The 25,465-nt window shown below is 44.3% G+C and overlaps 1 long non-coding RNA gene across 1 annotated transcript; it reads left to right on the top strand.

The window, feature by feature from the left end:
- Positions 1–26: 26 nt before the first annotated feature.
- LOC139273374 (uncharacterized) lies at positions 27–25,209 on the top strand. The gene is made up of 3 exons (XR_011595090.1): positions 27–125; positions 2,230–2,416; positions 24,728–25,209. It is a non-coding gene; the product is annotated as an uncharacterized lncRNA (long non-coding RNA).
- Positions 25,210–25,465: the final 256 nt, after the last annotated feature.

Raw genomic sequence — 25,465 nt, 5'->3', positions numbered from 1 at the left:
TCACATGGCTCCTGATTTGAATCCTGGCGCACCTTTCAACCGCCCCAGCGCGTGTCGGGTCCGTAACCCAGCAATGCGAGCTTTGTGACGTCGGTAACTTGGCAACGCGGTCTGTGTGACGTCAAGTAAGCTGGCATCAGGAGCGGGCTGTGTGTGTGATATATGTCTGTGTACGGGCTGTGTGTGAGATACATGTCTGTGTACGGGCTGTGTGTGTGTGTGATATATGTCTGTGTATGGACTGTGTGTGTGTGTGTGTGATATATGTCTGTGTATGGACTGTGTGTGTGATATATGTCTGTGTACAGGCTGTCTGTGTAGAAACATAGAAACATAGAAAATAGGTGCAGGAGCAGACCATTCAGCCCTTCTAGCCTGCACCGCCATTCAATGAGTTCATGGCTGAACATGAAACTTCAGTACCCCCTTCCTGCTTTCTCGCCATAACCCTTGATCCCCCGAGTAGTAAGGACTTCATCTAACTCCCTTTTGAATATATTTAGTGAATTGGCCTCAACTACTTTCTGTGGTAGAGAATTCCACAGGTTCACCACTCTCTGGGTGAAGAAGTTTCTCCTCATCTCGGTCCTAAATGGCTTACCCCTTATCCTCAGACTGTGACCCCTGGTTCTGGACTTCCCCAACATTGGGAACATTCTTTCTGCATCTAACCTGTCTAAACCCGTCAGAATTTTAAACGTTTCTATGAGGTCCCCTCTCATTCTTCTGAACTCCAGTGAATACAATCCCAATTGATCCAATCTTTCTTGATAGGTCAGTCCCGCCATCCCGGGAATCAGTCTGGTGAACCTTCGCTGCACTCCCTCAATAGCAAGAATGTCCTTCCTCAAGTTAGGAGACCAAAACTGTACACAATACTCCAGGTGTGGCCTCACCAAGGCCCTGTACAACTGTAGCAACACCTCCCTGCCCCTGTATTCAAATCCCCTCGCTATGAAGGCCAACATGCCATTTGCTTTCTTAACCACCTGCTGTACCTGCATGCCAACCTTCAATGACTGATGTACCATGACACCCAGGTCTCGTTGCACCTTCCCTTTTCCTAATCTGTCACCATTCAGATAATAGTCTGTCTCTCTGTTTTTACCACCAAAGTGGATAACCTCACATTTATCCACATTATACTTCATCTGCCATGCATTTGCCCACTCACCTAACCTATCCAAGTCACTCTGCAGCCTAATAGCATCCTCCTCGCAGCTCACACTGCCACCCAACTTAGTATCATCCGCAAATTTGGAGATACTGCATTTAATCCCCTCGTCTAAATCATTAATGTACAATGTAAACAGCTGGGGCCCCAGCACAGAACCTTGCGGCACTCCACTAGTCACTGCCTGCCATTCTGAAAAGTACCCGTTTACTCCTACTCTTTGCTTCCTGTCTGACAACCAGTTCTCAATCCACGTCAGCACACTACCCCCAATCCCATGTGCTTTAACTTTGCACATTAATCTCTTGTGTGGGACCTTGTCGAAAGCCTTCTGAAAGTCCAAATATACCACATCAACTGGTTCTCCCTTGTCCACTTTACTGGAAACATCCTCAAAAAATTCCAGAAGATTTGTCAAGCATGATTTCCCTTTCACAAATCCATGCTGACTTGGACCTATCATGTCACCATTTTCCAGATGCACTGCTATGACATCCTTAATAATTGATTCCATCACTTTACCCACTACTGAGGTCAGGCTGACCGGTCTATAATTCCCTGTTTTCTCTCTCCCTCCTTTTTTAAAAAGTGGGGTTACATTGGCTACCCTCCACTCCATAGGAACTGATCCAGAGTCAATGGAATGTTGGAAAATGTCTGTGTATGGACTGTGTGTGTGTGTGATATATGTCTGTGTATGGGCTGTGTGTGTGATATGTCTGTGTACGGGCTGTGTGTGTGATATATGTCTGTGTACAGGCTGTGTGTGTGTGTGATATATGTCTGTGTACGGGCTGTGTGTGTGTTTGGGAGATGTCTGTACCTGTGTGTGTGTGTGATTATATGTCTGTGCTTATATGTGTGTCTGTGTGTACGCGTGTGGCTATATTTGTGTCTGTTGCATCTGTGTTACCCCTGCCCCTTTATCTGGATCTTTCTAAATACTATTCAGTCCCAATGTGTCTGGGCCGATCACCTCCCCATAAAGTGCTGAATTGTCACTTTAATCTGGTGCATTCTGATTAATTTGATTCCTTTCTTCATTTGTTCTTCAGATGTGGGCGACGCTCTCGAGGCCAGCATTTATTGCCCATCCCTAAATGCCCCCGAGAAGGTGAGAGTGAGCCGCCTTCTTGAACCGCTGCAGTCCGTGTGGTGAAGGTGCTCCCACAGTGCTGATAGGGAGGGAATTCCAAGATTTTGACCCAGCGACTATGAAGGATGTATTTCCAAGTCAGGATGGTGAGTAACTTGGAGCGGAACTTGCAGGTGATGGTGTTTCCATGCACTTGCTGCCCTTGTCCTTCTCGAAGGTAGAGGTCGCGGGTCTGGGATGTGCTGCCAAAGAAGCCTTGGTGAGTTGCTGCAGTGCATCTTGCAGATGGTACACACTGCAGCCACGGTGCACCGGTGGTGGAGGGAGTGAATGTTGAAGGTGGTGGATGCAGAGCCAATCAAGTGGGCTGCTTTGTTCTTAAAAAAGGAGGTAGACAAAAAGCAAGAAACTATAGACCAATTAGCCTAACATCTGTCATTAGGAAAATGCTGGAGTCCGTTATTAAGGAAGCAGCAGCAGGACATTTGGAAAAGCATAATACAATCAAGCAGAGTCAGCATGGTTTTATGAAAGGGAACTCTCACTTCACAAATTTGCTGGAGTTCTTTGAGGATGTAATGAGCGGGATGAATAAGGGGGATCCAGTGGATATGGTGTATTTGGATTTCTAGAAGGCATTTGACAAGGTGCCACATAACAGGTTACTGCACAAGATAAAAGTTCACGGGGTTGGGGGTAATATATTAGCATGGATAGAGGATTGGCTAACTAACAGAAAACAGAGAGTCAGGATAAATGGGACATTTTCTGATTGCCAAAATCTGTGACTAGTGGGGTGCCGCAGGGTTCGGTGCTGGGGCCTCAACTATTTACAATCTATTAATGACTTGGATGAGAGAATCAAGTGTAATGTCGCCATGTTTCTTGATGATACAAAGATGGGTGGGAAAGCAAATTGTGAGGAGGACACAAACAATCTACAAAGCGATATAGATAGACTAAGTGAGTGGGCAAAAATTTGGCAGATGGAGTATAATGTGGGAAAAGGTGAGATTATCCACTTTGACAGAATAAATAGAAAAGCAAATTATAAATTAAATGGAGAAAAATTGCAAAGTTCTACAGTACAGAGGGACCTGGGGGTCTTGGTGCATGAAACACAAAAAGTTAGTATGCAGGTACAGCAAGTGATCAGGAAGGCAAATGGAATGTTGGCATTTATTGCAAGGTGGATAAAGCAGAGAAGTTTTGCTACAGCTATACAAGGTATTGGTGAGGCCACACCTGGAATACTGCGTGCAGTTTTGGTTTGCATATTTACAAAAAGATATACATGCTTTGGAGGCAGTTCAGAGAAGGTTCACTAGGTTAATTCCGGGGATGAGGGGGTTGACATGACGAAAGGTTGAATAGGTTGGGCCTCTATTCATTGGAGTTCAGAAGAATGAGAGGTGATCTTATTGAAACGTACAAGATTACGAGGGGGCTTGACAAGGTGGATGCAGAGAGGATATTTCCACTGATGGGGGAGACAAGAACTAGAGGGATGATCTTAGAATAAGGGGCCGCTCATTTAAAACAGAGATGAGTAGGAATTTCTTCTCTGAGAGGGTTGTAAATCTGTGGAATTTTATGCTTCGGAGAGCTGTGGAGGCTGGGTCATTGAATATATTTAAGGTGGAGATAGAGAGATTTTTGAGTGATAAGGGAATAAAGGGTTATGGGGAGCGGACAGGGAAGTGGAACTGAGACCATGATCAGATCTGCCATGATTGTATTAAATAGAGGAGCAGGCTCGATGGACCAAATGGCCCAATCCTGCTCCTTTTTCTGATGTTCTTATGGATAGAGGGAGGGCTAACTAACAGAAGACAGAGAATCAGGATAAATGGTTCATTCTCCGGTTGTCAAACAGTAACTGGTGCGATGCCGCAGGGATCGGTGCTAGGAACCTCAACTATTGGGACCAAGTGTAATGTAGCTCAGTTTCCTGATGATACAAAGATGGGTGGGAAAGCAAGTTGTGAGGAGGACACAATGAATCTGCAGGGGGATAGTGACAGGCTAAGAGAGTGGGAAAAAATTTTGTAGATGGTGTATAATGTGGGAAAGTGTGAGGTTATCCACTTTTGCAAGAAAAAGAAAAACACAAATTATTATTTAAATGGAGAGATATTGCAAAATGCTGCAGTACAGAGGGACCAGGGTGGGTCTCTGTCATAAGAACAGAAGAAATAGGAACAGGAGTAGGCCATACGGCCCCTCGAGCCTTCTCCGACATTTTATATGATCATGGTTGATCCGATCATGGACTCCGGTCCACTTTCTTGCCCGCTCCCCATAACCCTTATCGTTTAAGAAGCTGTCTATCTCTGTTTTAAATTTATTCAATGAGCCACAGCTCTCTGAGGCAGCGAATTCCACAGATTTACAACCCTCAAAGAGAAGAAATTTCTTTTCTTCTCAGTTTTAAATGGGCGACCCCTTATTCTAAGTTTATGCCCCCTATTTCTAGTCTCCCCTATCAGTGGAAACATCCTCTCTGCATCCACCTTGTCAAGCCCCCTCATAATCTTATACGTTTCAAGAAGATCACCTCTCTTTCTTCTGAATTCCAATGTGTATAGGCACAACCTCATCAACCTTTCCTCATAAGTTAACCCCCTCATCTCTGGAATCAACCGAGTGCACCTTCTCTGAGCTGCCTCCAAAGCAAGTATATCCTTTTGTAAATATGGAAACCAAAACTGCACGCAGTATTCCAGGTGTGGCCTCATCAATACCCTGCAGAACTGTAGCAAGACTTCCCTGCTTTTATACTCCATCCCCTTTGCAATAAAGGCCAAGATTCCATTGGCCTTCCTGATCATTTGCTGTACCTGCATACTAACCTTTTGTGTTTCATGCACAAGTACCCCCAGGTCCCACTGTATTGCAGCACTTTGCAATCTTTCTCCATTTAAATAACTTGCTCTTTGAGTTTTTTTCTGCCAAAGTGCATGACCTCACACTTTCCAACATTATACTCCATCTGCCAAATTTTTGCCCACTCACTTAGCCTGTGTATGTCATTTTGCAAGTTTTGTGTGTCCTCCTCACACATTGCTTTTCCTCGCATCTTTGTATCATCAGCAAACTTGGCTATGTTACACTCGGTCCCTTCCATCAAGTCATTAATATAGATTGTAAATAGTTGGGGTTCCAGCACTGATCCCTGCTGCACCAGACAATGAACCATTTATCCCGACTCTCTGTTTTCTGTTGGTTAGCCAATTGTCTATGCTAATATATTACCCCCAAACCCCGTGAACTTTTATCTTGTGCAGTAACCTTTTATGTGGCACCTTGACAAATGCCTTCTGGAAGTCCAAATACATCACATCCACTAGTTCCCCTTTATCCACCCTGTTTATTACATCCTCAAAGAATTCCAGCAAATTTGTCAAACATGACTTCCCCTTCATAAATCCATGCTGACTCTGCCTGACCGAATTCTGCTTTTCCAAATATCCTGCTACTACTTCTTTAATAATGGACTCCAGCTTTTTTCCCAATGACAGAAGTTGGGCTAACTAGTCTATTTTCTGTCTCCCTCCTTTTTTAAATAGGGGTGTTGCATTTTTGGTTTTCCAATCTGCTGGGACCTTCCCAGAATCCAAGGAATTTTGGTAAATTACAACCAATGCATCCACGATCCCTGCCGCTACTTCTCTTAAGACCCTAGGGTGCCATCAGGTCCAGGGGATTTATCTGCCTTTAGTCCCAGTATCTCACTGAGTACCACCTCCTTACTGATTGTGATTGTGTTAAGTTCCTTCCCGCCGTATAGCCCCTTGACTATTCACTGTTGGGATATTGTTAGTGTCCTCTACCGTAAAGACTGTAGAGGACGTAAAACACAAAAAGTTAGTATGCAGGTACAGCAAGTAATCAGGAAGGCAAATGGAATGATGGCTTTTATTGCAAGGGGGATGGAGTATAAAATTAGAGAAATCCTGCTACAACTGTACAGTGTATTGGTGAGACCACACCTGGCATACTGCTACAATTTGATTTCCTTATTTAAGGAGGGATATACTTGCATTGGAGACAGTTCAGAGAAGCTTTACTGGTTTGATTCCTGAGGTGAAGAGATTGACTCATGAAAAAAGGTTGAACAGCTTGGGCCTTTGGTGCAGAAGGGAGGGATTCAAATTCCTGGGACATTGGAACTGGTTCTGGGGGAGGTGGGACCAGTACAAACTGGACGGTCTGCACCTGGGCAGGATCGGAACCAATGTCCGAGGGAGAGTGTTTGCTAGTGCTGTTGGGGAGGAGTTAAACTAATATGGCAGGGGGATGGGAACTATGTAGGGAGATAGAGGGAAATAGAACGGGGGCAGAAGCAAAAGATAGAAAGGAGAATAGTAAAAGTGGAGGGCAGAAAAACCCAAGGCAAAAAGCAAAAAGGGCCACATTACAGCAAAATTCAAAAGGGGCAAAGTGTATTTAAAAAGACAAGCCTGAAGGCTCTGTGCCTCAATGCGAGGAGGATTCGGAATAAGGTGGATTAATTGACTGTGCAGATAGCAGTTAACGGATACGACGTGATTGTGTTAAGTTCCTTCCCGCCGTATAGCCCCTTGACTATTCACTGTTGGGATATTGTTAGTGTCCTCTACCGTAAAGACTGTAGAGGACGTGACCAAGGCTGGGAACTCAACATCCAAGGGTATTCAGCATTTTGGAAGGATAGACAGAAAGGAAAAGGAGGCGGGGTGGCGTTGCTGGTTAAAGAGGAAATCAATACAATTGTAAGGAAGCACATTAGCCTGGATGATGTGGAATCGGTATGGGTGAAGCTGCGGAATTCCAAAGGGCAGAAAACGCTAGTGGGAGTTGTGCATAGACCACCAAATAGTAGTAGTGAGGTTGGGGACAGCATCAAACAATAAATAAGGGATGTGTGCAGTAAAGGTACAGCAGTAATCATGGGCGACTTTAATCTACATATAGATTGGGCTAATCTAACTGGTAGCACTGCGGTGGAGGAGGATTTCCTGGAGTGTATTAGGGATGGTTTTCTGGACCAATATGTCGAGGAACCAACCAGGGAGCTGGCCATCCGAGACTGGGTGATATGTAATGATAAGTGACTAATTAGCAATCTTGTTGTGCGAGGCCTTTTGGGGAAGAGTGACCCTAATGTGGTGGAATTCCTTATTAAGATGGAGACTGACAAAGTTAATTCGGAAACTAGAGTCCTGAACATAAGGAGGGGTAGCTTCGACGGTATGAGGTGTGAATTGGCTAGAATGGACTGGCAAATGATACTTAAAGGGTTTACGGTGGATAAGCAATGGCAAACATTTAAAGATCACATGGATGAACTTCAGCAATTGTACATCCCTGTCTGGAATAAAAAGAAAACTGGGAAGGTGGCTCAACCATGGCTAACAAGGGAAATTAAGGTTGGTGTTAAACATAGAAACATAGAAAATAGGTGCAGGAGTAGGCCATTCGGCCCTTCTAGCCTGCACCGCCATTCAATGAGTTCATGGCTGAACATGCAACTTCAAACCAAGGAAGAGGCATATAAATTGGCTAGAAAAAGCAACAAACCTGAGGACTGGGAGAAATTTAGAATTCAACAGGGGAGGACTAAGGGTTTAATTAAGAAGGGGAAAATAGAGTACGAGAGGAAGTTGGTAGGGAACATAAAAACTGACTGCAAAAGCTTCTATAAATATGTGAAGAGAAAAAGATCAGTAAAGACAAACGTAGGTCCCTTGCAGTTGGATTCAGGTGAATTTATCAAGGGGAACAAAGAAATGGCAGACCAATTGAACCAATACAAAGGAAGATACAAATAACCTTCTGAATGTACTCTGGGATAGTGGGTCTAGTGAGAATGAGGAACTGAAAGATATCCTTATTTGGTGGGAAATTGTGTTCGGGAAATTGATGGGATTAAAGGCCGATAAATCCCCGAGTCCTGATAGTCTGCATCCCAGAGTACTAAAGGAAGTGGCCCTAGAAATAGTGGATGCATTGGTGATCATTTTCCAACTATCTATCGACTCTGGATCAGTTCCTATGGACTGGAAGGTAGCTAATGTAACGCCACTTTTTAAAAAAGGAGGGAGAGAGAAAGCGGGTAATTATAGACCGGTTAGCCTGACATCAGTAGTGGGGAAAATGTTGGAATCAATCATTAAGGATGAAAGAGCAGCCCATTTGGAAAGCAGTGACAGGATCGGACCGAATCAGCATGGATTTATGAAAGGGAAATCATGCTTGACGAATCTTCTGGAATTTTTTGAGGATGTAACTAGTAGAGTGGACAAGGGAGAACCAGTGGATGTGGTGTATTTGGACTTTCAAAAGGCTTCACAAGAAATTGGCGTACAAAATCAAAGCGCATGGTATTGGGGGTAATGTACTGACATGGATAGAGAACTGGTTGGCAGACAGGAAGCAGAGGGTCGGGATAAACAGGCCCTTTTCAGAATGGCAGGCAGTTACTAGTGGGGTGCCGCAGGGCTCAGTGCTGGGACCCCAGCTCTTTACAATACACATTTGCGATTTGGATGAAGGAATAGAGTAGTATCTCCAAGTTTGCAGTTGACACTCAACTGGGTGGCGGTGTGAGCTGTGAGGAGAACGCAAAGAGGCTGCAGGGTGACTTGGACAGATTAGGTGAGTGGGCAAATACATGGCAGATGCAGTATAATGTGGATAAATGTGAAGTTATCCATTTTGGGGGCAAAAACACGAAGGCAGAATATTATCTGAATGGCGGCAGACTAGAAAAAGGGGAGGTGCAACGAGACCTGGGTGTCATGGTTCATCAGTCACTGAAAGTGGGCACGCAGGTACAGCAGGCGGTAAAGAAGGCAAGTGGTATGTTGGCCTTCATAGCTAGGGGATTTGAATCTAGGAGCACGGAGGTCTTACTGCAGTTGTACAGGGCCTTGGTGAGGTCTCACCTGGAATATTGTGTTCAGTTTTGGTCTCCTAGTCTGAGGAAGGACGTTCTTGCTATTGAGGGAGTGTAGCAAAGGTTCACCAGACTGATTCCAGGGATGACTGGTTGTCATATGAGGAGAGACTGGATCAACTGGGCCTTTATTCACTGCCATTTAAAAGGATGAGAGGGGATTTCATAGAAATGTATAAGATCCTGACAGGACTGGACAGGTTAGATGCAGGAAGAATGTTCTCGATGTTGGGGAAGTCCAGAACCAGGGAACATAGTCTTAGGATAAGGGATAGGCCATTTAGGACTGAGTTGAGGAGAAACTTCTTCACTCAGAGAGTTGTTGACCTGTGGAATTCCCTGCCGCAGAGAGTTGTTGATGCCAGTTCATTGGAGATATTCAAGAGGGAGTTAGATATGGCCCTTACGGTTTCGGGATCAAGGGGTATCGAGAGAAAGCAGGAAAGGGGTACTGAAGGAATGATCAGCCATGATCTTATTGAATGGCGGTGCAGGCTCGAAGGGCCGAATGGCCTACACTTGCACCTAATTTCTATGATTCTATGTTTCTATACTTATTGGAGTTTAGAAGAATCAGAGGTGATCGTATCGAAACATATAAGATACTGAGGGGGTTCAACAAGGTAGATGCAGAGAGGATGTTTCTTCTCATGGGAAAATCTAGAATTAGGGGCATAGTTTAAGAATAAGGGGTCTCCGATTTAGAACAGAGATGAGGCGAAATTTCTTTTCTCAGAGGGTCATAAATTTTTGGAATTCTCGACCCCAGATATCCAGATTTTTGAGCGATAATGAAGTGAAGGTTCATGGGGAGCGGGCAGGGAAGTGGAGCTGTGCCCAAGATCAGATCAGCTGTGATCATATTAAATGGCAGAGCAGTCTCCAGTGGCCAATGGCCTACTCCTGCTCCTATTTCTTATGTTTTTTAAAGGGTGAAGTATGGATACAAATACAATCAGCATTATTTATTTCATCTGACACTCTTCTCGTTGATTAATTGATGAAATATCCCAAATATAAAACTTCAGCCTAGTTATAGAGGAAGTCAATATCAACAGAAAGAAAGCCCAACTGTCAGAATGGACATGATTTAGTCTGGGACAACAGCAGAATCCAAACCCCGCAGTCACTTGTGAACTCGTTGGTGTCTCAGCAGATTGGATAACTTGGTGAATCCCTTCCCACACTCGGAGCAGGTGAACGGCCTCTCCCCAGTGTGAACTCGCTGGTGTGTCAGCAGGTGGGATGATATAGTGAATCCCTTCCCATACTCAGGGCAGGTGAACAGTCTCTTCCGAGTGTGAACTCGCTGGTGTGTCAGCAGCTGGGATGACACAGTGAATCCCTTCCCACACTCGGAGCAGGTGAACGGTCTCTCCCCAATATGACTGTGTCAATGAACTTCCAGCTCAGACGGGTAATTGAATCCCCTCCCACAGTCCCCACATTCCCACGGTTTCTCCATGGTGTGGGTGTCCTTGTTTCTCTCCAGGTTGGGCGATCAGTTGAAGCCTGGTCCACACACAGAACACGTGTACTGTTTCTCCCCGCTGTCAATCGTGCGATATTCTTTCAGGCTGTGTAACTGGTTAAAGCTCTTTCCACAGTCAGTGCACTGGAACACTCTCACTCGGGTGTGTGTGTCTCAGTGCTTTTCCAGTCACACTGATGTTTGAAATCTGTTCCCACAGACAGAACAAACAAACATTTCTCCTTCCACGTTCAAAGGCCGATGATATTCAGGTCCTGAGGAATAGAGTGATTCCATCAGATCTTGATGTGATGTTTGGTTTGAGTTTCCCGTCTGCAAATCCTCCCCTCCTGATACCCTGGAAAAGGAGTTTACAAAATCATTACTGCAAATACAGGACAGAAATTCAGAACAGACAATTCTAGATTGTATGGAACATTCTTTCCTCTCTTGTTCCTCCAAAACAGTAAATTCCCGCCCCATACACTCTTCCCCGTCCCTGCCCTGAAATTCAAACACATCGCACGTCTGAAGGCAGATTGTCCTCCGCTCCTAATTATCATCACCAACTCTGGCTAGGTTCAGTTCAACACTCACTGGTTCCCCTCCCCTGAAGGTGCTGAGTCTGGCTGGGTTCAGTTCTACACTCACTGGTGCCCCTCCCTCTCCCTCCCCTGAAGGTGCTGACTCTGGCTGGTTTCAGTTCCACACTCACTAGTCCGGTGAAAAGGGACAGATATTGTTTCTGTCACTCATTGATACAATGGGACAGTTTTAAATTGCTTGATTAGGATAGACTATACACTTTATCTGTCACTTTCTATACTGTGTGTCAGTGTGTGATTGACAGGTGTGTATAGGACAGACACTGTACCTTTCATTCTCTAATATTGCTATCAGTATGGGATATATTTGTTAACATCGGATAGATATTGCATCTCTCAATCTCTGATACAGTGAGGCAGAGTTGGATTGCCAGGTGAGTGTTGGATAGATACTGCCTCTCTCATTCTCTGATACTATGTGACAGGTGAGTGTTGGATAGATACTGCCTCTGTCATTCTCTGACACGATGTGACAGATTCTGATTGACAGGTGAGTATAGGATGTACACTGCCACTTTCAATCTCCGGTGCAGTGTCAGTGTGGGACTGACCGGTGATTATAGGATAGATACTGACACTTTCACTCTCTGAACCATTGACGGGTAAATATAGAATGAATATTGTGGGTGTGGGAGTGTGGTTTTGACTCTGTATCTGTCCATCTCTGGGATATGAATGAGGGTTTTACTCTGTATGTCAGTTTCTGGTAAGGAGAGTGTGGGTTTTATCCTGTACCTGTCACTTTCTGGTAATTGCCTGTGGGTTTCATTCTGTATCTTTCCATTCCTGGTGTGTGAGTGTGTGTTTTGTGCTGTATCTGTCCATCTCTGTTATGTGAATGTGAGCTCTACTCCATACCTGTCATTCTCCAGTATGTTAGTATTGTTTTACTGTGTACCACCAATTCCTGATAGAGTATTCGTTTTCCTTTCTAACTGTCAATTTTTGTTATGGAGGTGAGTGTTTACCCTGTATCTGTCGGTCTCTGGTAAATGAGTCTGAGTTTCACTCTGTATCTATCTGTCTCTGGTATGTGAGTGTGGGCCTTTCTCTGTCTCTCCATTTCTGTTATGGGAGCCTGGGGTTTATTCTGTACCTGTCAAGTTCTGATATGTGATTGTGGGCCTTACTCTATATCTGTCAGTTTCTGGTATGGAAGAGAGGTCTTTACCCTGTACCTGTCAATAACTGGTAAGTAAGTATTGGCACTTCACTGTATGTCAATTTATGTTATGGCAATATGGATTGTAATATGTCAGCCTCTGATGTGTGAGTGTGGGTTTTATACTGTATCTCTCAGTCTCTGATATGCGAGTGTGCGTATTATTCTGTACCAGACAGGTTTTGGTGTGTGTGGGGGGGTTTAATCTGTGTGTCTAGGTTTCTGGTATGTTAGTCTGTCTTTAATTTGTATCTATTTGCCTACGTGGTTTTATGTTTTACACTGTACCTGTCAGTTTCTGGTATGTGAGTGTGCGGTCTAATCTGTACCTGTCAGTTTCTGGCAAGTGAGTGTGGGTTATAATCTGTACCTGGCAGTGTCTGGCAAATGAGTGTGGGTGTTTAATGTACGTATCAGTGTGATCTGTTTCAATGGTTTAAGAGCATCTGATTCTACTGCTCCATGTGGCTGTAAGATTCACAATGTAACTCTGCCACTTCGGATCACCGTGGGACTGACAGCTTCTGCTGCCTGTGACAATAGGATTGAGGCCAGTTCTGTGTCTCTCTGCTCTGAGAGTGATAATGTACTTACTGTGTGTGAGAAGGAGCTGTCTGCACTGTTCCTTATGTTCCGGGTGGAGGAGGAAAGCTCACATTTGTTCTGGCTGGTTGAAGAATTTTGCTCTGAGAACAATAATACGAGAACATTATTAGTTCTAAGATATGGATGCGGGGGAGAATATGATGTATCTGAGGGAGCGACAATATATCTCTCGATCACTAGCAACATTGTTCTGGAGAACTCAACACACCGAAACAATATAACCCGACTTTAAAATATCTTCTCCCACACTCCTCTCCTGATGTCTGCAATAGATGCACTTTGTGAAACTCCCCACATCCTCACTGTCAGGCTGTGTTTCCACTGCTCACTGTCCAAGAACAACAGACACGGTGAGATTGGAACTGAATCAGAAACATTCACTGCTGATTTGGGGAAAGAAAGCAGCAATGATTTGAAAGAGCGAGGTGATTTACTTTCTGTTACCTTACACTGTCGAAACACAGCCTGAGAATGGCCTCTCCCTTCCCCCACTCACTGAGACTGGTTCTTGCTCCACTCTGTCTCTTACACACTGCCCCGACTCACCCTGATCTCCCCCTTGGACACCATGCCGATCTCTGAGCCCATCTGTAGACATGCTCCCAAAGCGCTGTGCTGCTGTAAGGAGGCTGCTGCTCGCTGCCTTACCCCGGGGCCGAGGGGTATCCGTTTCCGGCTGTTTAAAACCATATTCTTCCACTTACTGAGTGAATGGCGATCACAGGCAGGGCTGGGGGAGGGGATGGCACATGTGCTCTTCTGCTCACTGCAAATCGACACAGGGAACGGGGCTGAACCGCGCATGCACAGCTCTCTGCACTAATACAGCCTGTAAAAATCAAAGTGCACTTTTCCCAATTTCCTTTTATCAGAATCTGAGCAAAGGAACTGTGCCTGGGCGGAAAGGACAGAGAATGATTAAAGCTGGGAATCCTGTCCCTTGGAGATGCTCAATTTGGGATCATTCTGTGCAGGGTGTTTCTCTCCATCAGCCCGTCTTCACAAAGCAATCCTGCAGAAACATCGGAGGGACGAGGGAGTGGGAGTGTTTGCTGGGACCGTGCAAGAGTTAATATCTGACAGAAACAGTCCGAGATCAGTTTAATTAGAGTAAAACACTCGGTCACTGAGACTAATTACGAAGTGGATAATCAAGGGGCTATAGGGAGAGAGGAACGTGATGCATTCACTATCACTAATGAAGCAGTACTCGATAAAATAATGGGACAAGTCACCTGGACCTGATCGCTTATATCCTAGATTCTTAAGAGAAGTGACTGCAGAGATAGTGGAAGCATTGGTTGTAATCTAACAAAATTCCCTGGCTTCTGAGGTGGTCCTAGCAGATTGGAAAACCGCAAATGTAAAACCTCTATTTAAAAAAGGAGGCAGACAAAAAGCAGGAAACTATAGACCAGTTAGCCTAACATCTGTCGTTGGGAAAATGCTGGAGTCCATTGTTAAGGAAGCAGTAGCGCAACATTTGGAAAAGCATGATTCAATCAAGCAGAGTCAGCATGGTTTTATGAAAGGGAAATCATGTTTGACAAATTTGCTGGAGTTCTTTGAGGATGTAACGAGCAGGGTGGATAAGGGGGAACCAGTGGATGTAGTGTATTTGGATTTCCAGAAGGCATTCGATAAGGTGCCACATAAGAGGTTACTGCACAAGATAAAATTTCACGACGTTGGGGGTAATATATTAGCATGGATAGAGGATTGGTTGTTTTCTGTTAGTTAGAGAGTCAGGATAAATGTGTCACTTTCCGATTGGTGCCACAGGAATCGGTGCTGGGTCCTCAACTATTTACAATCTATTATTAATGACTTGAATGAAAGGACCGAGTTTAATGTAGCCAAGTTTGCTGATGATACAAAGATGGATAGGAAAGCAAATTGTGAGGACACAAAAAATCTGCAAACGGATATAGACAGGTTCAGTGAGTGGGCAAAAATTTGGCAGATGGAGTATAATGTGGGAAAATGTGAGGTTATCCACTTTAGCAGAAATAATAGAAAAGCAAATTATAATATAAATTGCAAAGTGCCGCAGTACAGAGACACCTGGGGATCTTTGTGCATAAAACACAAAGAGTTAGTATGCAGGTACAGCAAGGAATCAGGAAGGCAAATGGAATGTTGGCATTTATTGCAAGGTGGAAAAAGCAGATAAGTTTTGCTACAGCTATACAAGGTATTGGTGAGGCCACACCTGGAATACTGCGTGCAGTTTTGGTTTGCATATTTACGAAAAGATATACATGCTTTGGAGGCAGTTCAGAGAAGGTTCACTAGGTTAATTCCGGGGATGAGGGAGTTGACATGACGAAAGGTTGAATAGGTTGGGCCTTTATTGCAAGGGGCGGGGGGGGGGGGAATAGAGTATAAAAGCAAAGAAGTGCTGCTACAACTGTACAGGGTATTGGTAAGGCCACACCTGGAGTATTGCGTGCAGTTTTGGTCTCCGTATTTAAGGAAGGATATAATTGCATTGGGTCTGTTCAGAGGTTGATTCCAGAGATGAGGGGGTTGTCTAATGAGGATAGGTTGAGTAGGTTGGGCCTATACACATTGGAGTTCAGAAGAATGAGAGGTGATCTTATCGAAACACATAAAATAACGAGAGGAATCGACAAGGTGGATGCAGGGAGGATATTTCCACTCATAGACTGTACCCCCTAGTTTTAGTTTACCCTAATAAGGGGCAACCCATTTAAAACTGAGATGAAGAGAAATTTCTTCACTCAGAGGGTTTTGAATCTGTGGAATTCTCTGCCCCAGAGAGTTGTGGAGGCTGGGTCATTGAATATATTTAAGGCAGAAGTAGACAGAGTTTTGAGCGATAAGGGAACAGAGGAGTGTGCAGGGAAGTGGAGCTGAGTCCATGGTCAGATCAGCCATGATCTCATTGAATGGCGGAGCGGGCTCCAGGGGCCAAATGTCCGACTCCTGCTCCAATGTCTTATGTTGTTATGAGATAATAACGCTGGGACTGTTCACAGGGTTTCTAACCCAGGGAGTGAACAGCTGTGGGGCTTCCCTGTTACAATTATCTGGGACGTAACCCGTAAGCTTAGAAACATAGAAACTTAGAAAATAGGTGCAGGAGTAGGCCATTCAGCTCTTCTAGCCTGCACCGTCATTCAATGAGTTCATGGCTGTGTAAATTCCTGGATTCTTTTACCTCAATCTGGTTCAGTAAAATTACTGAGTCGAATACCTCTTGTGCTTTGAACAAAGCAGTCTTTATTACCGGCCAGTAAGAACTATCAGACAGAAGATATACTCTCTGGATAGAGCGTACACACTCCCTACGGATCGGTGAAGTTACATCGTAAAGCGTAAACAGTTATACAGTTTTGAAATCAGACAACAAAATACAAATGGATTGACAGTCTAACTCAGCCACTCATTAGTCAATCTATATGAGATGTTCTTCTTGAAAGCTCAAGTATTGCCTCTAAATGTTTCAATCTAATGGTGTGACTATTAACTGAGACCTTGCAATTCTGCAGATGTATTTCATGTTACAATAATATATTGGCAGAATTAGTGACTTGAAACCTTGAGACAGACTGTTAGCTTATGCTGATGTTGCACTATTTGCAATCTGACATTCTCCCAGCTATTCTTCCATGGCTTATACATTTTCATATATCCCGTTTACTTTACTGTCCTTAATTCCATATATTCCGTTCAGATATCCACAGCTGAACATGCAACTTTAGTACCCCCTTCCTGCTTTCTCGCCATACCCCTTGATCCCCCGAGTAGTAAGGACTTCATCTAACTCCCTTTTGAATATACTTAGTGAATTGGCCTCAACTACTTTCTGTGGTAGAGAATTCCACAGGTTCACCACTCTCTGGGTGAAGAAGTTCCTCCGCATCTCGGTCCAAAATGGCTTACCCCTTATCCTTAGACTGTGACCTCTGGTTCTGGACTTCCCCAACATTGGGAACATTCTTCCTGCATCTAACCTGTCTAACCCCGTCAGAATTTTAAATGTTTCTATGAGGTCCCCTCTCATTCTTCTGAACTCCAGTGCATACAAGCCCAGTTGATCCAGTCTTTCTTGATAGGTCAGTCCCGCCATCCCGGGAATCAGTCTGGTGAATCTTCGCTGCACTCCCTCAATAGCAAGAATGTCCTTCCTCAAGTTAGGAGACCAAAACTGTACACAATACTCCAGGTGTGGCCTCACCAAGGCCCTGTACAACTGTAGCAACACCTCCCTGCCCCTGTACTCAAATCCCCTCGCTATGAAGGCCAACATGCCATTTGCTTTCTTAACCGCCTGCTGTACCTGCATGCCAACCTTCAATGACTGATGTACCATGACACCCAGGTCTCTTTGCACCTCCCCTTTTCCTAATCTGTCACCATTCAGATAATAGTCTGTCTCTCTGTTTTTACCACCAAAGTGGATAACCTCACATTTATCCACATTATACTTCATCTACCATGCATTTGCCCACTCACCTAACCTATCCAAGTCGCTCTGCAGCCTCACAGCATCCTCCTCGCAGCTCACACTGCCGCCCAACTTAGTGTCATCCGCAAATTTGGAGATACTACATTTAATCCCCTCATCTAAATCATTAATGTACAGTGTAAACAGCTGGGGCCCCAGCACAGAACCTTGCGGTACCCCACTAGTCACTCCCTGCCATTCTGAAAAGTACCCATTTACTCCTACTCTGCCTCCTGTCTGACAAACAGTTCTCAATCCATGTCAGTGCACGACCCCCAATCCCATGTGCTCTAACTTTGCACATCAATCTCTTGTGTGGGACCTTGTCGAACGCCTTCTGAAAGTCCAAATATACCACATCAACTGGTTCTCCATTGTCCACTCTACTGGAAACATCCTCAAAAAATTCCAGAAGATTTGTCAAGCATGATTTCCCTTTCACAAATTCATGCTGACTTGGACCTATCATGTCACCTCTTTCCAAATGCACTGCTATGACATCCTTAATAATTGATTCCATCATTTTACCCACTACCGATGTCAGGTTGACTGGTCTATAATTCCCTGTTTTCTCTCTCCCTCCTTTTTTAAAAAGTGGGGTTACATTGGCTACCCTCCACTCCATAGGAACTGATCCAGAGTCAATGGAATGTTGGAAAATGACTGTCAACGCATCCACTATTTCCAAGGCCACCTCCTTAAGTACTCTGGGATGCTAAAATTTCACGCGGCGAGTTAGCTGACCGCGTCCGGACTCGAACCTGCAATCTTCTAATAACATCACAGTTACAATCGAAGTCAGACGACTTATCCATTACGCCACGCGGAGATTAATGTTCTCGATAAATATTGAATAAATCAGCTTGTTTCATGCACCCTGTGCCGAATATTTGATTAGTCCATAATAAAAGGAGACTAATTAATGTTCCACCCCCTTCCATTTTGGGCCTTTTTTTAGTCTAGATTATTTCACTTCTCACGCAGTTCATCTTTTCCCTCATCAAATCCAAAGCTTTTTTCATTTCAGTATACGGCTTGTGGGTGTCATAGACTGAACCGGAGTCTCTCACTTTGCACTCATTTGACGTACCTTTTAACCAAAATTTGAAAGAAACATAGAAAATAGGTGCAGGAATCGGCCATTCGGCCCTTCGAGCCTGCACCGCCATTCAATGAGCTCATGGCTGAACATGCAAATTTAGTACCTCATTCCTGCTTTCTCGCCATACCCCTTGATCCTCTTGGTAGTAAGGACTACGCCTAACTCATTTTGAATATATTTAGTGAATTGGCCTCAATAACTTCCTGTGGTAGAGAATTTCACAGGTTCACCACTCTCTGGGTGAAGAAGTTTCTCCTCATCTCGGTCCTAAATGGCTTACCCCTTATCCTTAGACTGTGACCCCTGGACTTCCCCAACATTGGGAACATTCTTCCTGCATCTAACCTGTCTAAACCCATCAGAATTTTAAACGTTTCTATGAGATCCCCTCTCATTCTTCTGAACTCCAGTGAATACAAGCCCAGTTGATCCAGTCTTTCTTGATATGTCAGTCCCGCCATCCCGGGAATCAGTCTGGTGAACCTTCGCTGCACTCCCTCAATAGCAAGAATGTCCTTCCTCAAGTTAGGAGACCAAAACTGTACACAATACTCCAGGTGTGGCCTCACCAATGCCCTGTACAACTGTAGTAACACCTCCCTGCCCCTGTACTCAAATCCCCTCGCTATGAAGGCCAACATGCCATGTGCTTTCTTAACCGCCTGCTGTACCTGCATGCCAACCTTCAATGACTGATGTACCATGACACCCAGGTCTCGTTGCACCTCCCCTTTTCCTAATCTGTCACCATTCAGATAATAGTCTGTCTCTCTGTTTTTACCACCAAAGTGGATAACCTCACATTTATGCACATTATACTTCACCTGCCATGCATTTGCCCACTCACCAAGTTCATTCAAGGAATCTTCTTTACTGCGCAAAATACATTAGTGATATTAGATTTGGCAATTTTGGGACAAGCACAGATGAATACAATTGTTGCAATGATTACAACTAATCAGCCTGCCTGAAAAGAGCTTCTGACAAAAATCTGTCACCATGCCCCACCAATCACCATCTGATTCCACCATCATATCTTCATTCATTACCCACCTTTCCCCCTAACTCGAGCTGCTTTCACCAGCATGACCATTCCCCATACTGAGGCTCTCTAATTCCCGAGCAGAGCATAAACACCAGCATGGACTGGTTCATCTGAATGGTCCATTTCTGTGCCTTATATCCTATGTCATTTTGTAATCTCAGTGTAAGTGGTCCCTAGATTTGATGCCTCGGTGTTACTGGTCCCTGGATTTGTTGTCACGGTATTAGTAATCCCTCAATTGGTGTCAGGATGTAATTAATCCTGGATTTGATGTCTCATTGTAACTGGTCCCTGGATTTGGTGTTACAGTATGTGTCCCTGGATTTGTTGCCTCAGTGTAAGCGGTCCCTGGTTTTGCTGTTACAGTATATGTCCCTGGATTTGATGCCTCAGTGTAAGGAGTCCCTGGATTTGATGTCACAATGTAAGTGGATCCTGGATTTGATGTCAACAGTACCTCATACCTGGGACTGAGGGAAAACCCACAGCCCAGCAACGCATTCAGCACAGAATGATCCCGCACAAATCTATTCCCAATTAACACTACCCACATTAATTCACCACAAACAGTCAGTGCCTGGAAGGAACTGCAGCCTCACTTCTAACTTCAGTGAAACACATGATACAAAACATTTTAAAGGAAAAATAAATCCCATCATAGTTCAACAGAGGCGATTAATGGGCAGTAAATTACCCTCACTCATACACCTCCTTCACCCCTGCTCTCCAACACCCCCTCCCCTATTAATCTTTCATCCCTATTCTCTAACCCGTGACACCAACTCCCCTATCACTCCATTCTTCTCACGCCCTCACTCCAACATCTCCTTCACCCCTACTCACCAAAACCCCTCGCCCCAACACTTTCTTCACCCCAAATCTCCAACTCATCACCCTAACTCCTCTTTCACCCTTCTCTCCAAACCCCCTCACCCAACTCCTCTTTCAGCCCTACAATTTTATTTGTAATATCACTTTTACAAGTTATCCACACTGGAGGTAAATATCGGGAGCTTCTGTGTGACGATGAGGTGATCACTGGACAATAAAGTGCAGAGACTGGTGGGTGGCTGCTCATTATCCTCGGTGAGATTTAATCCCTTTTCCCACTGAATACTGCAGACAGACATGGTCACCTTGGTAACGGAATGGTCAGTGTGACATCACTTTCTAAACAAGAGCACACAAGACAATGGGTCATCAATAAATGGTAAAGGGATTAAACACTCTGCAATTACATTGTAAATAAAAGGAAATAAAATGCTGGAAAACAACTGGCGAAAATAATAACTTATCTCTGTGGAATTGACGAACAAACTTTAAGAATGATGTGTTTAGTTTACACACACGTGAATATATATAAAGATTGATAGATAGCAAAGACTTTGTGTGCACACTTTTCAGTTAACATAGAAACATAGAAAATAGGTGCAGGAGTAGGCCATTCAGCCCTTCAAGCCTGCACCGCCATTCAATGAGTTCATGGCTGAACATGCAACTTCAGTACCCCCTTCCTGCTTTCTCGCCATACCCCTTAATCCCCCGAGTAGTAAGGACTTCATCTAACTCCCTTTTGAATATATTTAGTGAATTGGCCTCAACTACTTTCTGTGGTAGAGAATTCCACAGGTTCACCACTCTCTGGGTGAAGAAGTTTCTCCTCATCTCGGTCCTAAATGGCTTACCCCTTATCCTTAGACTGTGACCCCTGGTTCTGGACTTCCCCAACATTGGGAACATTCTTCCAGCATCTAACCTGTCTAAACCCGTCAGAATTTTAAACGTTTCCATGAGGTCAACTCTCATTCTTCTAAACTCCAGTGAATACAAGCCCAGTTGATCCAGTCTTTCTTGATAGGTCAGTCCCACCATCTCGGGAATCAGTCTGGTGAATCTTCGCTGCACTCCCTCAATAGCAAGAATGTCCTTCCTCAAGTTAGGAGACCAAAACTGTACACAATACTCCTGGTGTGGCCTCACCAAGGGCCTGTACAACTGTAGCAACACCGCCCTGCCCCTGTACTCAAATCCCCTCGCTATGAAGGCCAACATGCCATTTGCTTTCTTAACCGCCTGCTGTACCTGCATGCCAACCTTCAATGACTGATGTACCATGACACCCAGGTCTCGTTGCACCTCCCCTTTTCCTAATCTGTCACCATTCAGATAATAGTCTGTCTCTCTGTTTTTACCACCAAAGTGGATAACCTCACATTTATCCACATTATACTTCATCTGCCATGCATTTGCCCACTCACCTAACCTATCCAAGTCACTCTGCAGCCTCATAGCATCCTCCTCGCAGCTCACACTGCCACCCAACTTAGTGTCATCCGCAAGTTTGGAGATACTACATTTAATCCCCTCGTCTAAATCATTAATGTACAATGTAAACAGCTGGGGCCCCAGTACAGAACCTTGTGGTACCCCACTAGTCACTGCCTGCCATTCTGAAAAGTACCCATTTACTCCTACTCTTTGCTTCCTGTCTGACAACTAGTTCTTAATCCACGTCAGCACACTACCCCCAATCCCATGTACTTTAACTTTACACAATAATCTCTTGTGTGGGACCTTGATGAAAGCCTTCTGAAAGTCCAAATATACCACATCAACTGGTTCTCCCTTGTCCACTTTACTGGAAACATCCTCAAAAAATTCCAGAAGGTTTGTCAAGCATGATTTCCCTTTCACAAATCCATGCTGACTTGGACCTATCATGTCACCATTTTCCAAATGCACTGCTATGACATCCTTAATAATTGATTCCATCATTTTACCCACTACTGAGGTCAGGCTAACCGGTCTATAATTCCCTGTTTTCTCTCTCCCTCCTTTTTTAAAAAGTGGGGTTACATTGGCTACCCGCCACTCGATAGGAACTGATCCAGGGTCAATGGAATGTTGGAAAATGACTGTCAATGCATCCACTATTTCCAAGGCCACCTCCTTAAATACTCTGGGATGCAGTCCATCAGGCCCTGGGGATTTATCGGCCTTCAATCCCATTAATTTCCCCAACACAATTTCCCGACTAATAAGGATTTCCCTCAGTTCCTCCTCCTTACTAGACCCTCTGACCCCTTTTATATCCGGAAGGTTGTTGGTGTCCTCCTTAATGAATACCGAACCAAAGTACTTGTTCAATTGGTCTGCCATTTCTTTGTTCCCAGTTATGACTTCCCCTGATTCTGACTGCAGGGGACCTACGTTTGTCTTTACTAACCTTTTTCTCTTTACATACCTATAGAAACTTTTGCAATCCGCCTTAATGTTCCCTGCAAGCTTCTTCTCGTACTCCATTTTCCCTGCCCTAATCAAACCCTTTGTCCTCCTCTGCTGAGTTCTAAATTTCTCCCAGTCCCCGGGTTCACTGCTATTTCTGGCCAATTTGTATGCCACTTCCTTGGCTTTAATACTATCCCTGATTTCCCTTGATAGCCACGGTTGAGCCACCTTCCCTTTTTTATTTTTACGCCAGACAGGAATGTACAATTGTTGTAGTTCATCCATGCGGTCTCTAAATGTCTGGCTTTGCCCATCCACAGTCAACCCCTTAAGTATCATTCGCAAATATATCCTAGACAATTCACGCCTCATACCTTCAAAGTTACCCTTCTTTAAGTTCTGGACCATGGTCTCTGAATTAACTGTTTCATTCTCCATCCTAATGCAGAATTCCACCATATTATGGTCACTCTTCCCCAAGGGGCCTTGCACAATGAGATTGCTAATTAATCCTCTCTCATTACACAACACCCAGTCTAAGATGGCCTCCCCCCTAGTTGGTTCCTCGACATATTGGTCTAGAAAACCATCCCTTATGCACTCCAGGAAATCCTCCTCCACCGTATTGCTTCCAGTTTGGCTCGCCCAATCTATGTGCATATTAAAATCAACCCATTATAACTGCTGCACCTTTATTGCATGCACCCCTAATTTCCTGTTTGATACCCTCCCCAACATCACTACTACTGTTTGGAGGTCTGTACACAAATCCCACTAACGTTTTTTGCCCTTTGGTGTTCTGCAGCTCTACCCATATAGATTCCACATCATCCAAGCTAATGTCCATCCTAACTATTGCATTAATCTCCTCTTTAACCAGCAATGCTACCCCACCTCCTTTTCCTTTTATTCTATCCTTCCTGAATGTTGAATACCCCTGGATGTTGAGTTCCCAGCCCTGATCATCCTGGAGTCACGTCTTCGTAATCCGAATCACATCATATTTGTTAACATCTATTTGCACAGTTAATTAATCCACCTTATTGCGGATACTCCTTGCATGAAGACACAAAGCCTTCAGGCTTGTTTTTTTAACACCCTTTGTCCTTTTAGAATTTTGTTCTGCTTTACATGGTGCAATATATATTCTTAGGTCTTTCAGACCCGTCGGGAGCCTATCCGGCGGTGCTTGATAGGGGAATGGGGCAGATATTTAAAGGGACAGGGACTAACTTTTCTCTGCCTATTTATACTTAAATGAACAGTCCAGTTTATCTCGGAGTGTCGGAGGACTTCACAAAACGAGTTCCCATTAACAGTCGCACCCTTCTGTACTGTGCAATTATTGTAAAGCTGTCTATTTCAGTGATTTGCGCCTTTCTAAAATGTGTCTCTATTTTTGATGATCCTTGCTTGCCTGTCTAATTTGGAAAGACTTCAGAATTGTGCAGTGTGCCGAAGGTTTTATTTAAAGGTGGAGTAAAATCTGTTTCAAAATATTCTTTCTCACCCTCCCCCAACCCTCAAATTTTAGAACACTCTGCAATACTGACTGGGAAGGTCCCAAGTTCGGTCCTTCATCTGGGCTGTTAGTTGATCTCAGCCAAGGCAACAGTTCAGGGTTATAATTGTCCTCAGTACCATTGGGCTAAATATGAGTAAAAATTAGCCAGTGCCCCTGTTCTTGATACCGATCCAATGACATCAACTGGGAAGTGTGTGGATGTTAGTTGAGGGCAGGATTGGACTCAGCTCTGATGCCTACCACAGTGGAAATTGATATCTTATACTTAAAGTAACAACTTTTGTAATCTCCATTTGCAGGGTTTTAGAAGGGGAGGATCGGCAGCTGGGAAACTCAAACCAAACATCACGTCAAGATTTGAGAGATTCCCCGGATTGATCAGGATCACCTTATCATCAGCCTTTGGAAAAACACCAATCACAGCGGGGAGAAACAGGACACATGTTCTGTGTGTGGATGCACCTTCAACCAATCGTTCAGACTGTGAGACTCGTGTGCCCTGCTGATTCAACACTAAATCTGGGGACAGTGGGAATGGATGCAGATGCGCATCGGGTGGAAACACATCAGGGAGAGACCATTTATCAGCTGAGTGTGGAAAGTGATTCAGTCTCTCATCTCACCGACTGACATTCGAGCACAAAGATAACAGACTTTCTCCTGTGAATATAGAACTGTGTTATTGGGCTGTGACTTTATTACTTGTTCATCTTGTTGACTGTAAACCTTTGCCAATTGTTTGGTGTGATCTGTTTACTTGTACATATCTTAAAACAATACATTTACTGAGTGGATTCAAATTTAAATTGAAAGCAGCTTTGGAGGCGTGATACTCTATTCACAAGGTGAGAGAGATGCTGTGGGCACACGCTAAGTCCTGTTGCTGAAAGTGATTAACAGACTGGGTTTTGTGTTTAGTGATCCTGGGCATGTTAGCTATCGCTATCCTGGACACCAAGGCAAAGAGAGGCATTCTGGAAGGTATGGAGAACTGGGACTTGTCCCTGAGAGTAACCAAAAGTATGAGAACTAAAATA

This window comes from Pristiophorus japonicus, chromosome 9 (genome assembly GCF_044704955.1).
Source record: "Pristiophorus japonicus isolate sPriJap1 chromosome 9, sPriJap1.hap1, whole genome shotgun sequence".
NCBI lineage: Eukaryota > Metazoa > Chordata > Chondrichthyes > Pristiophoridae > Pristiophorus > Pristiophorus japonicus.
Note: the sequence above shows the minus strand (reverse complement) of the source record. Positions and strands in the feature narration are given on the sequence as shown.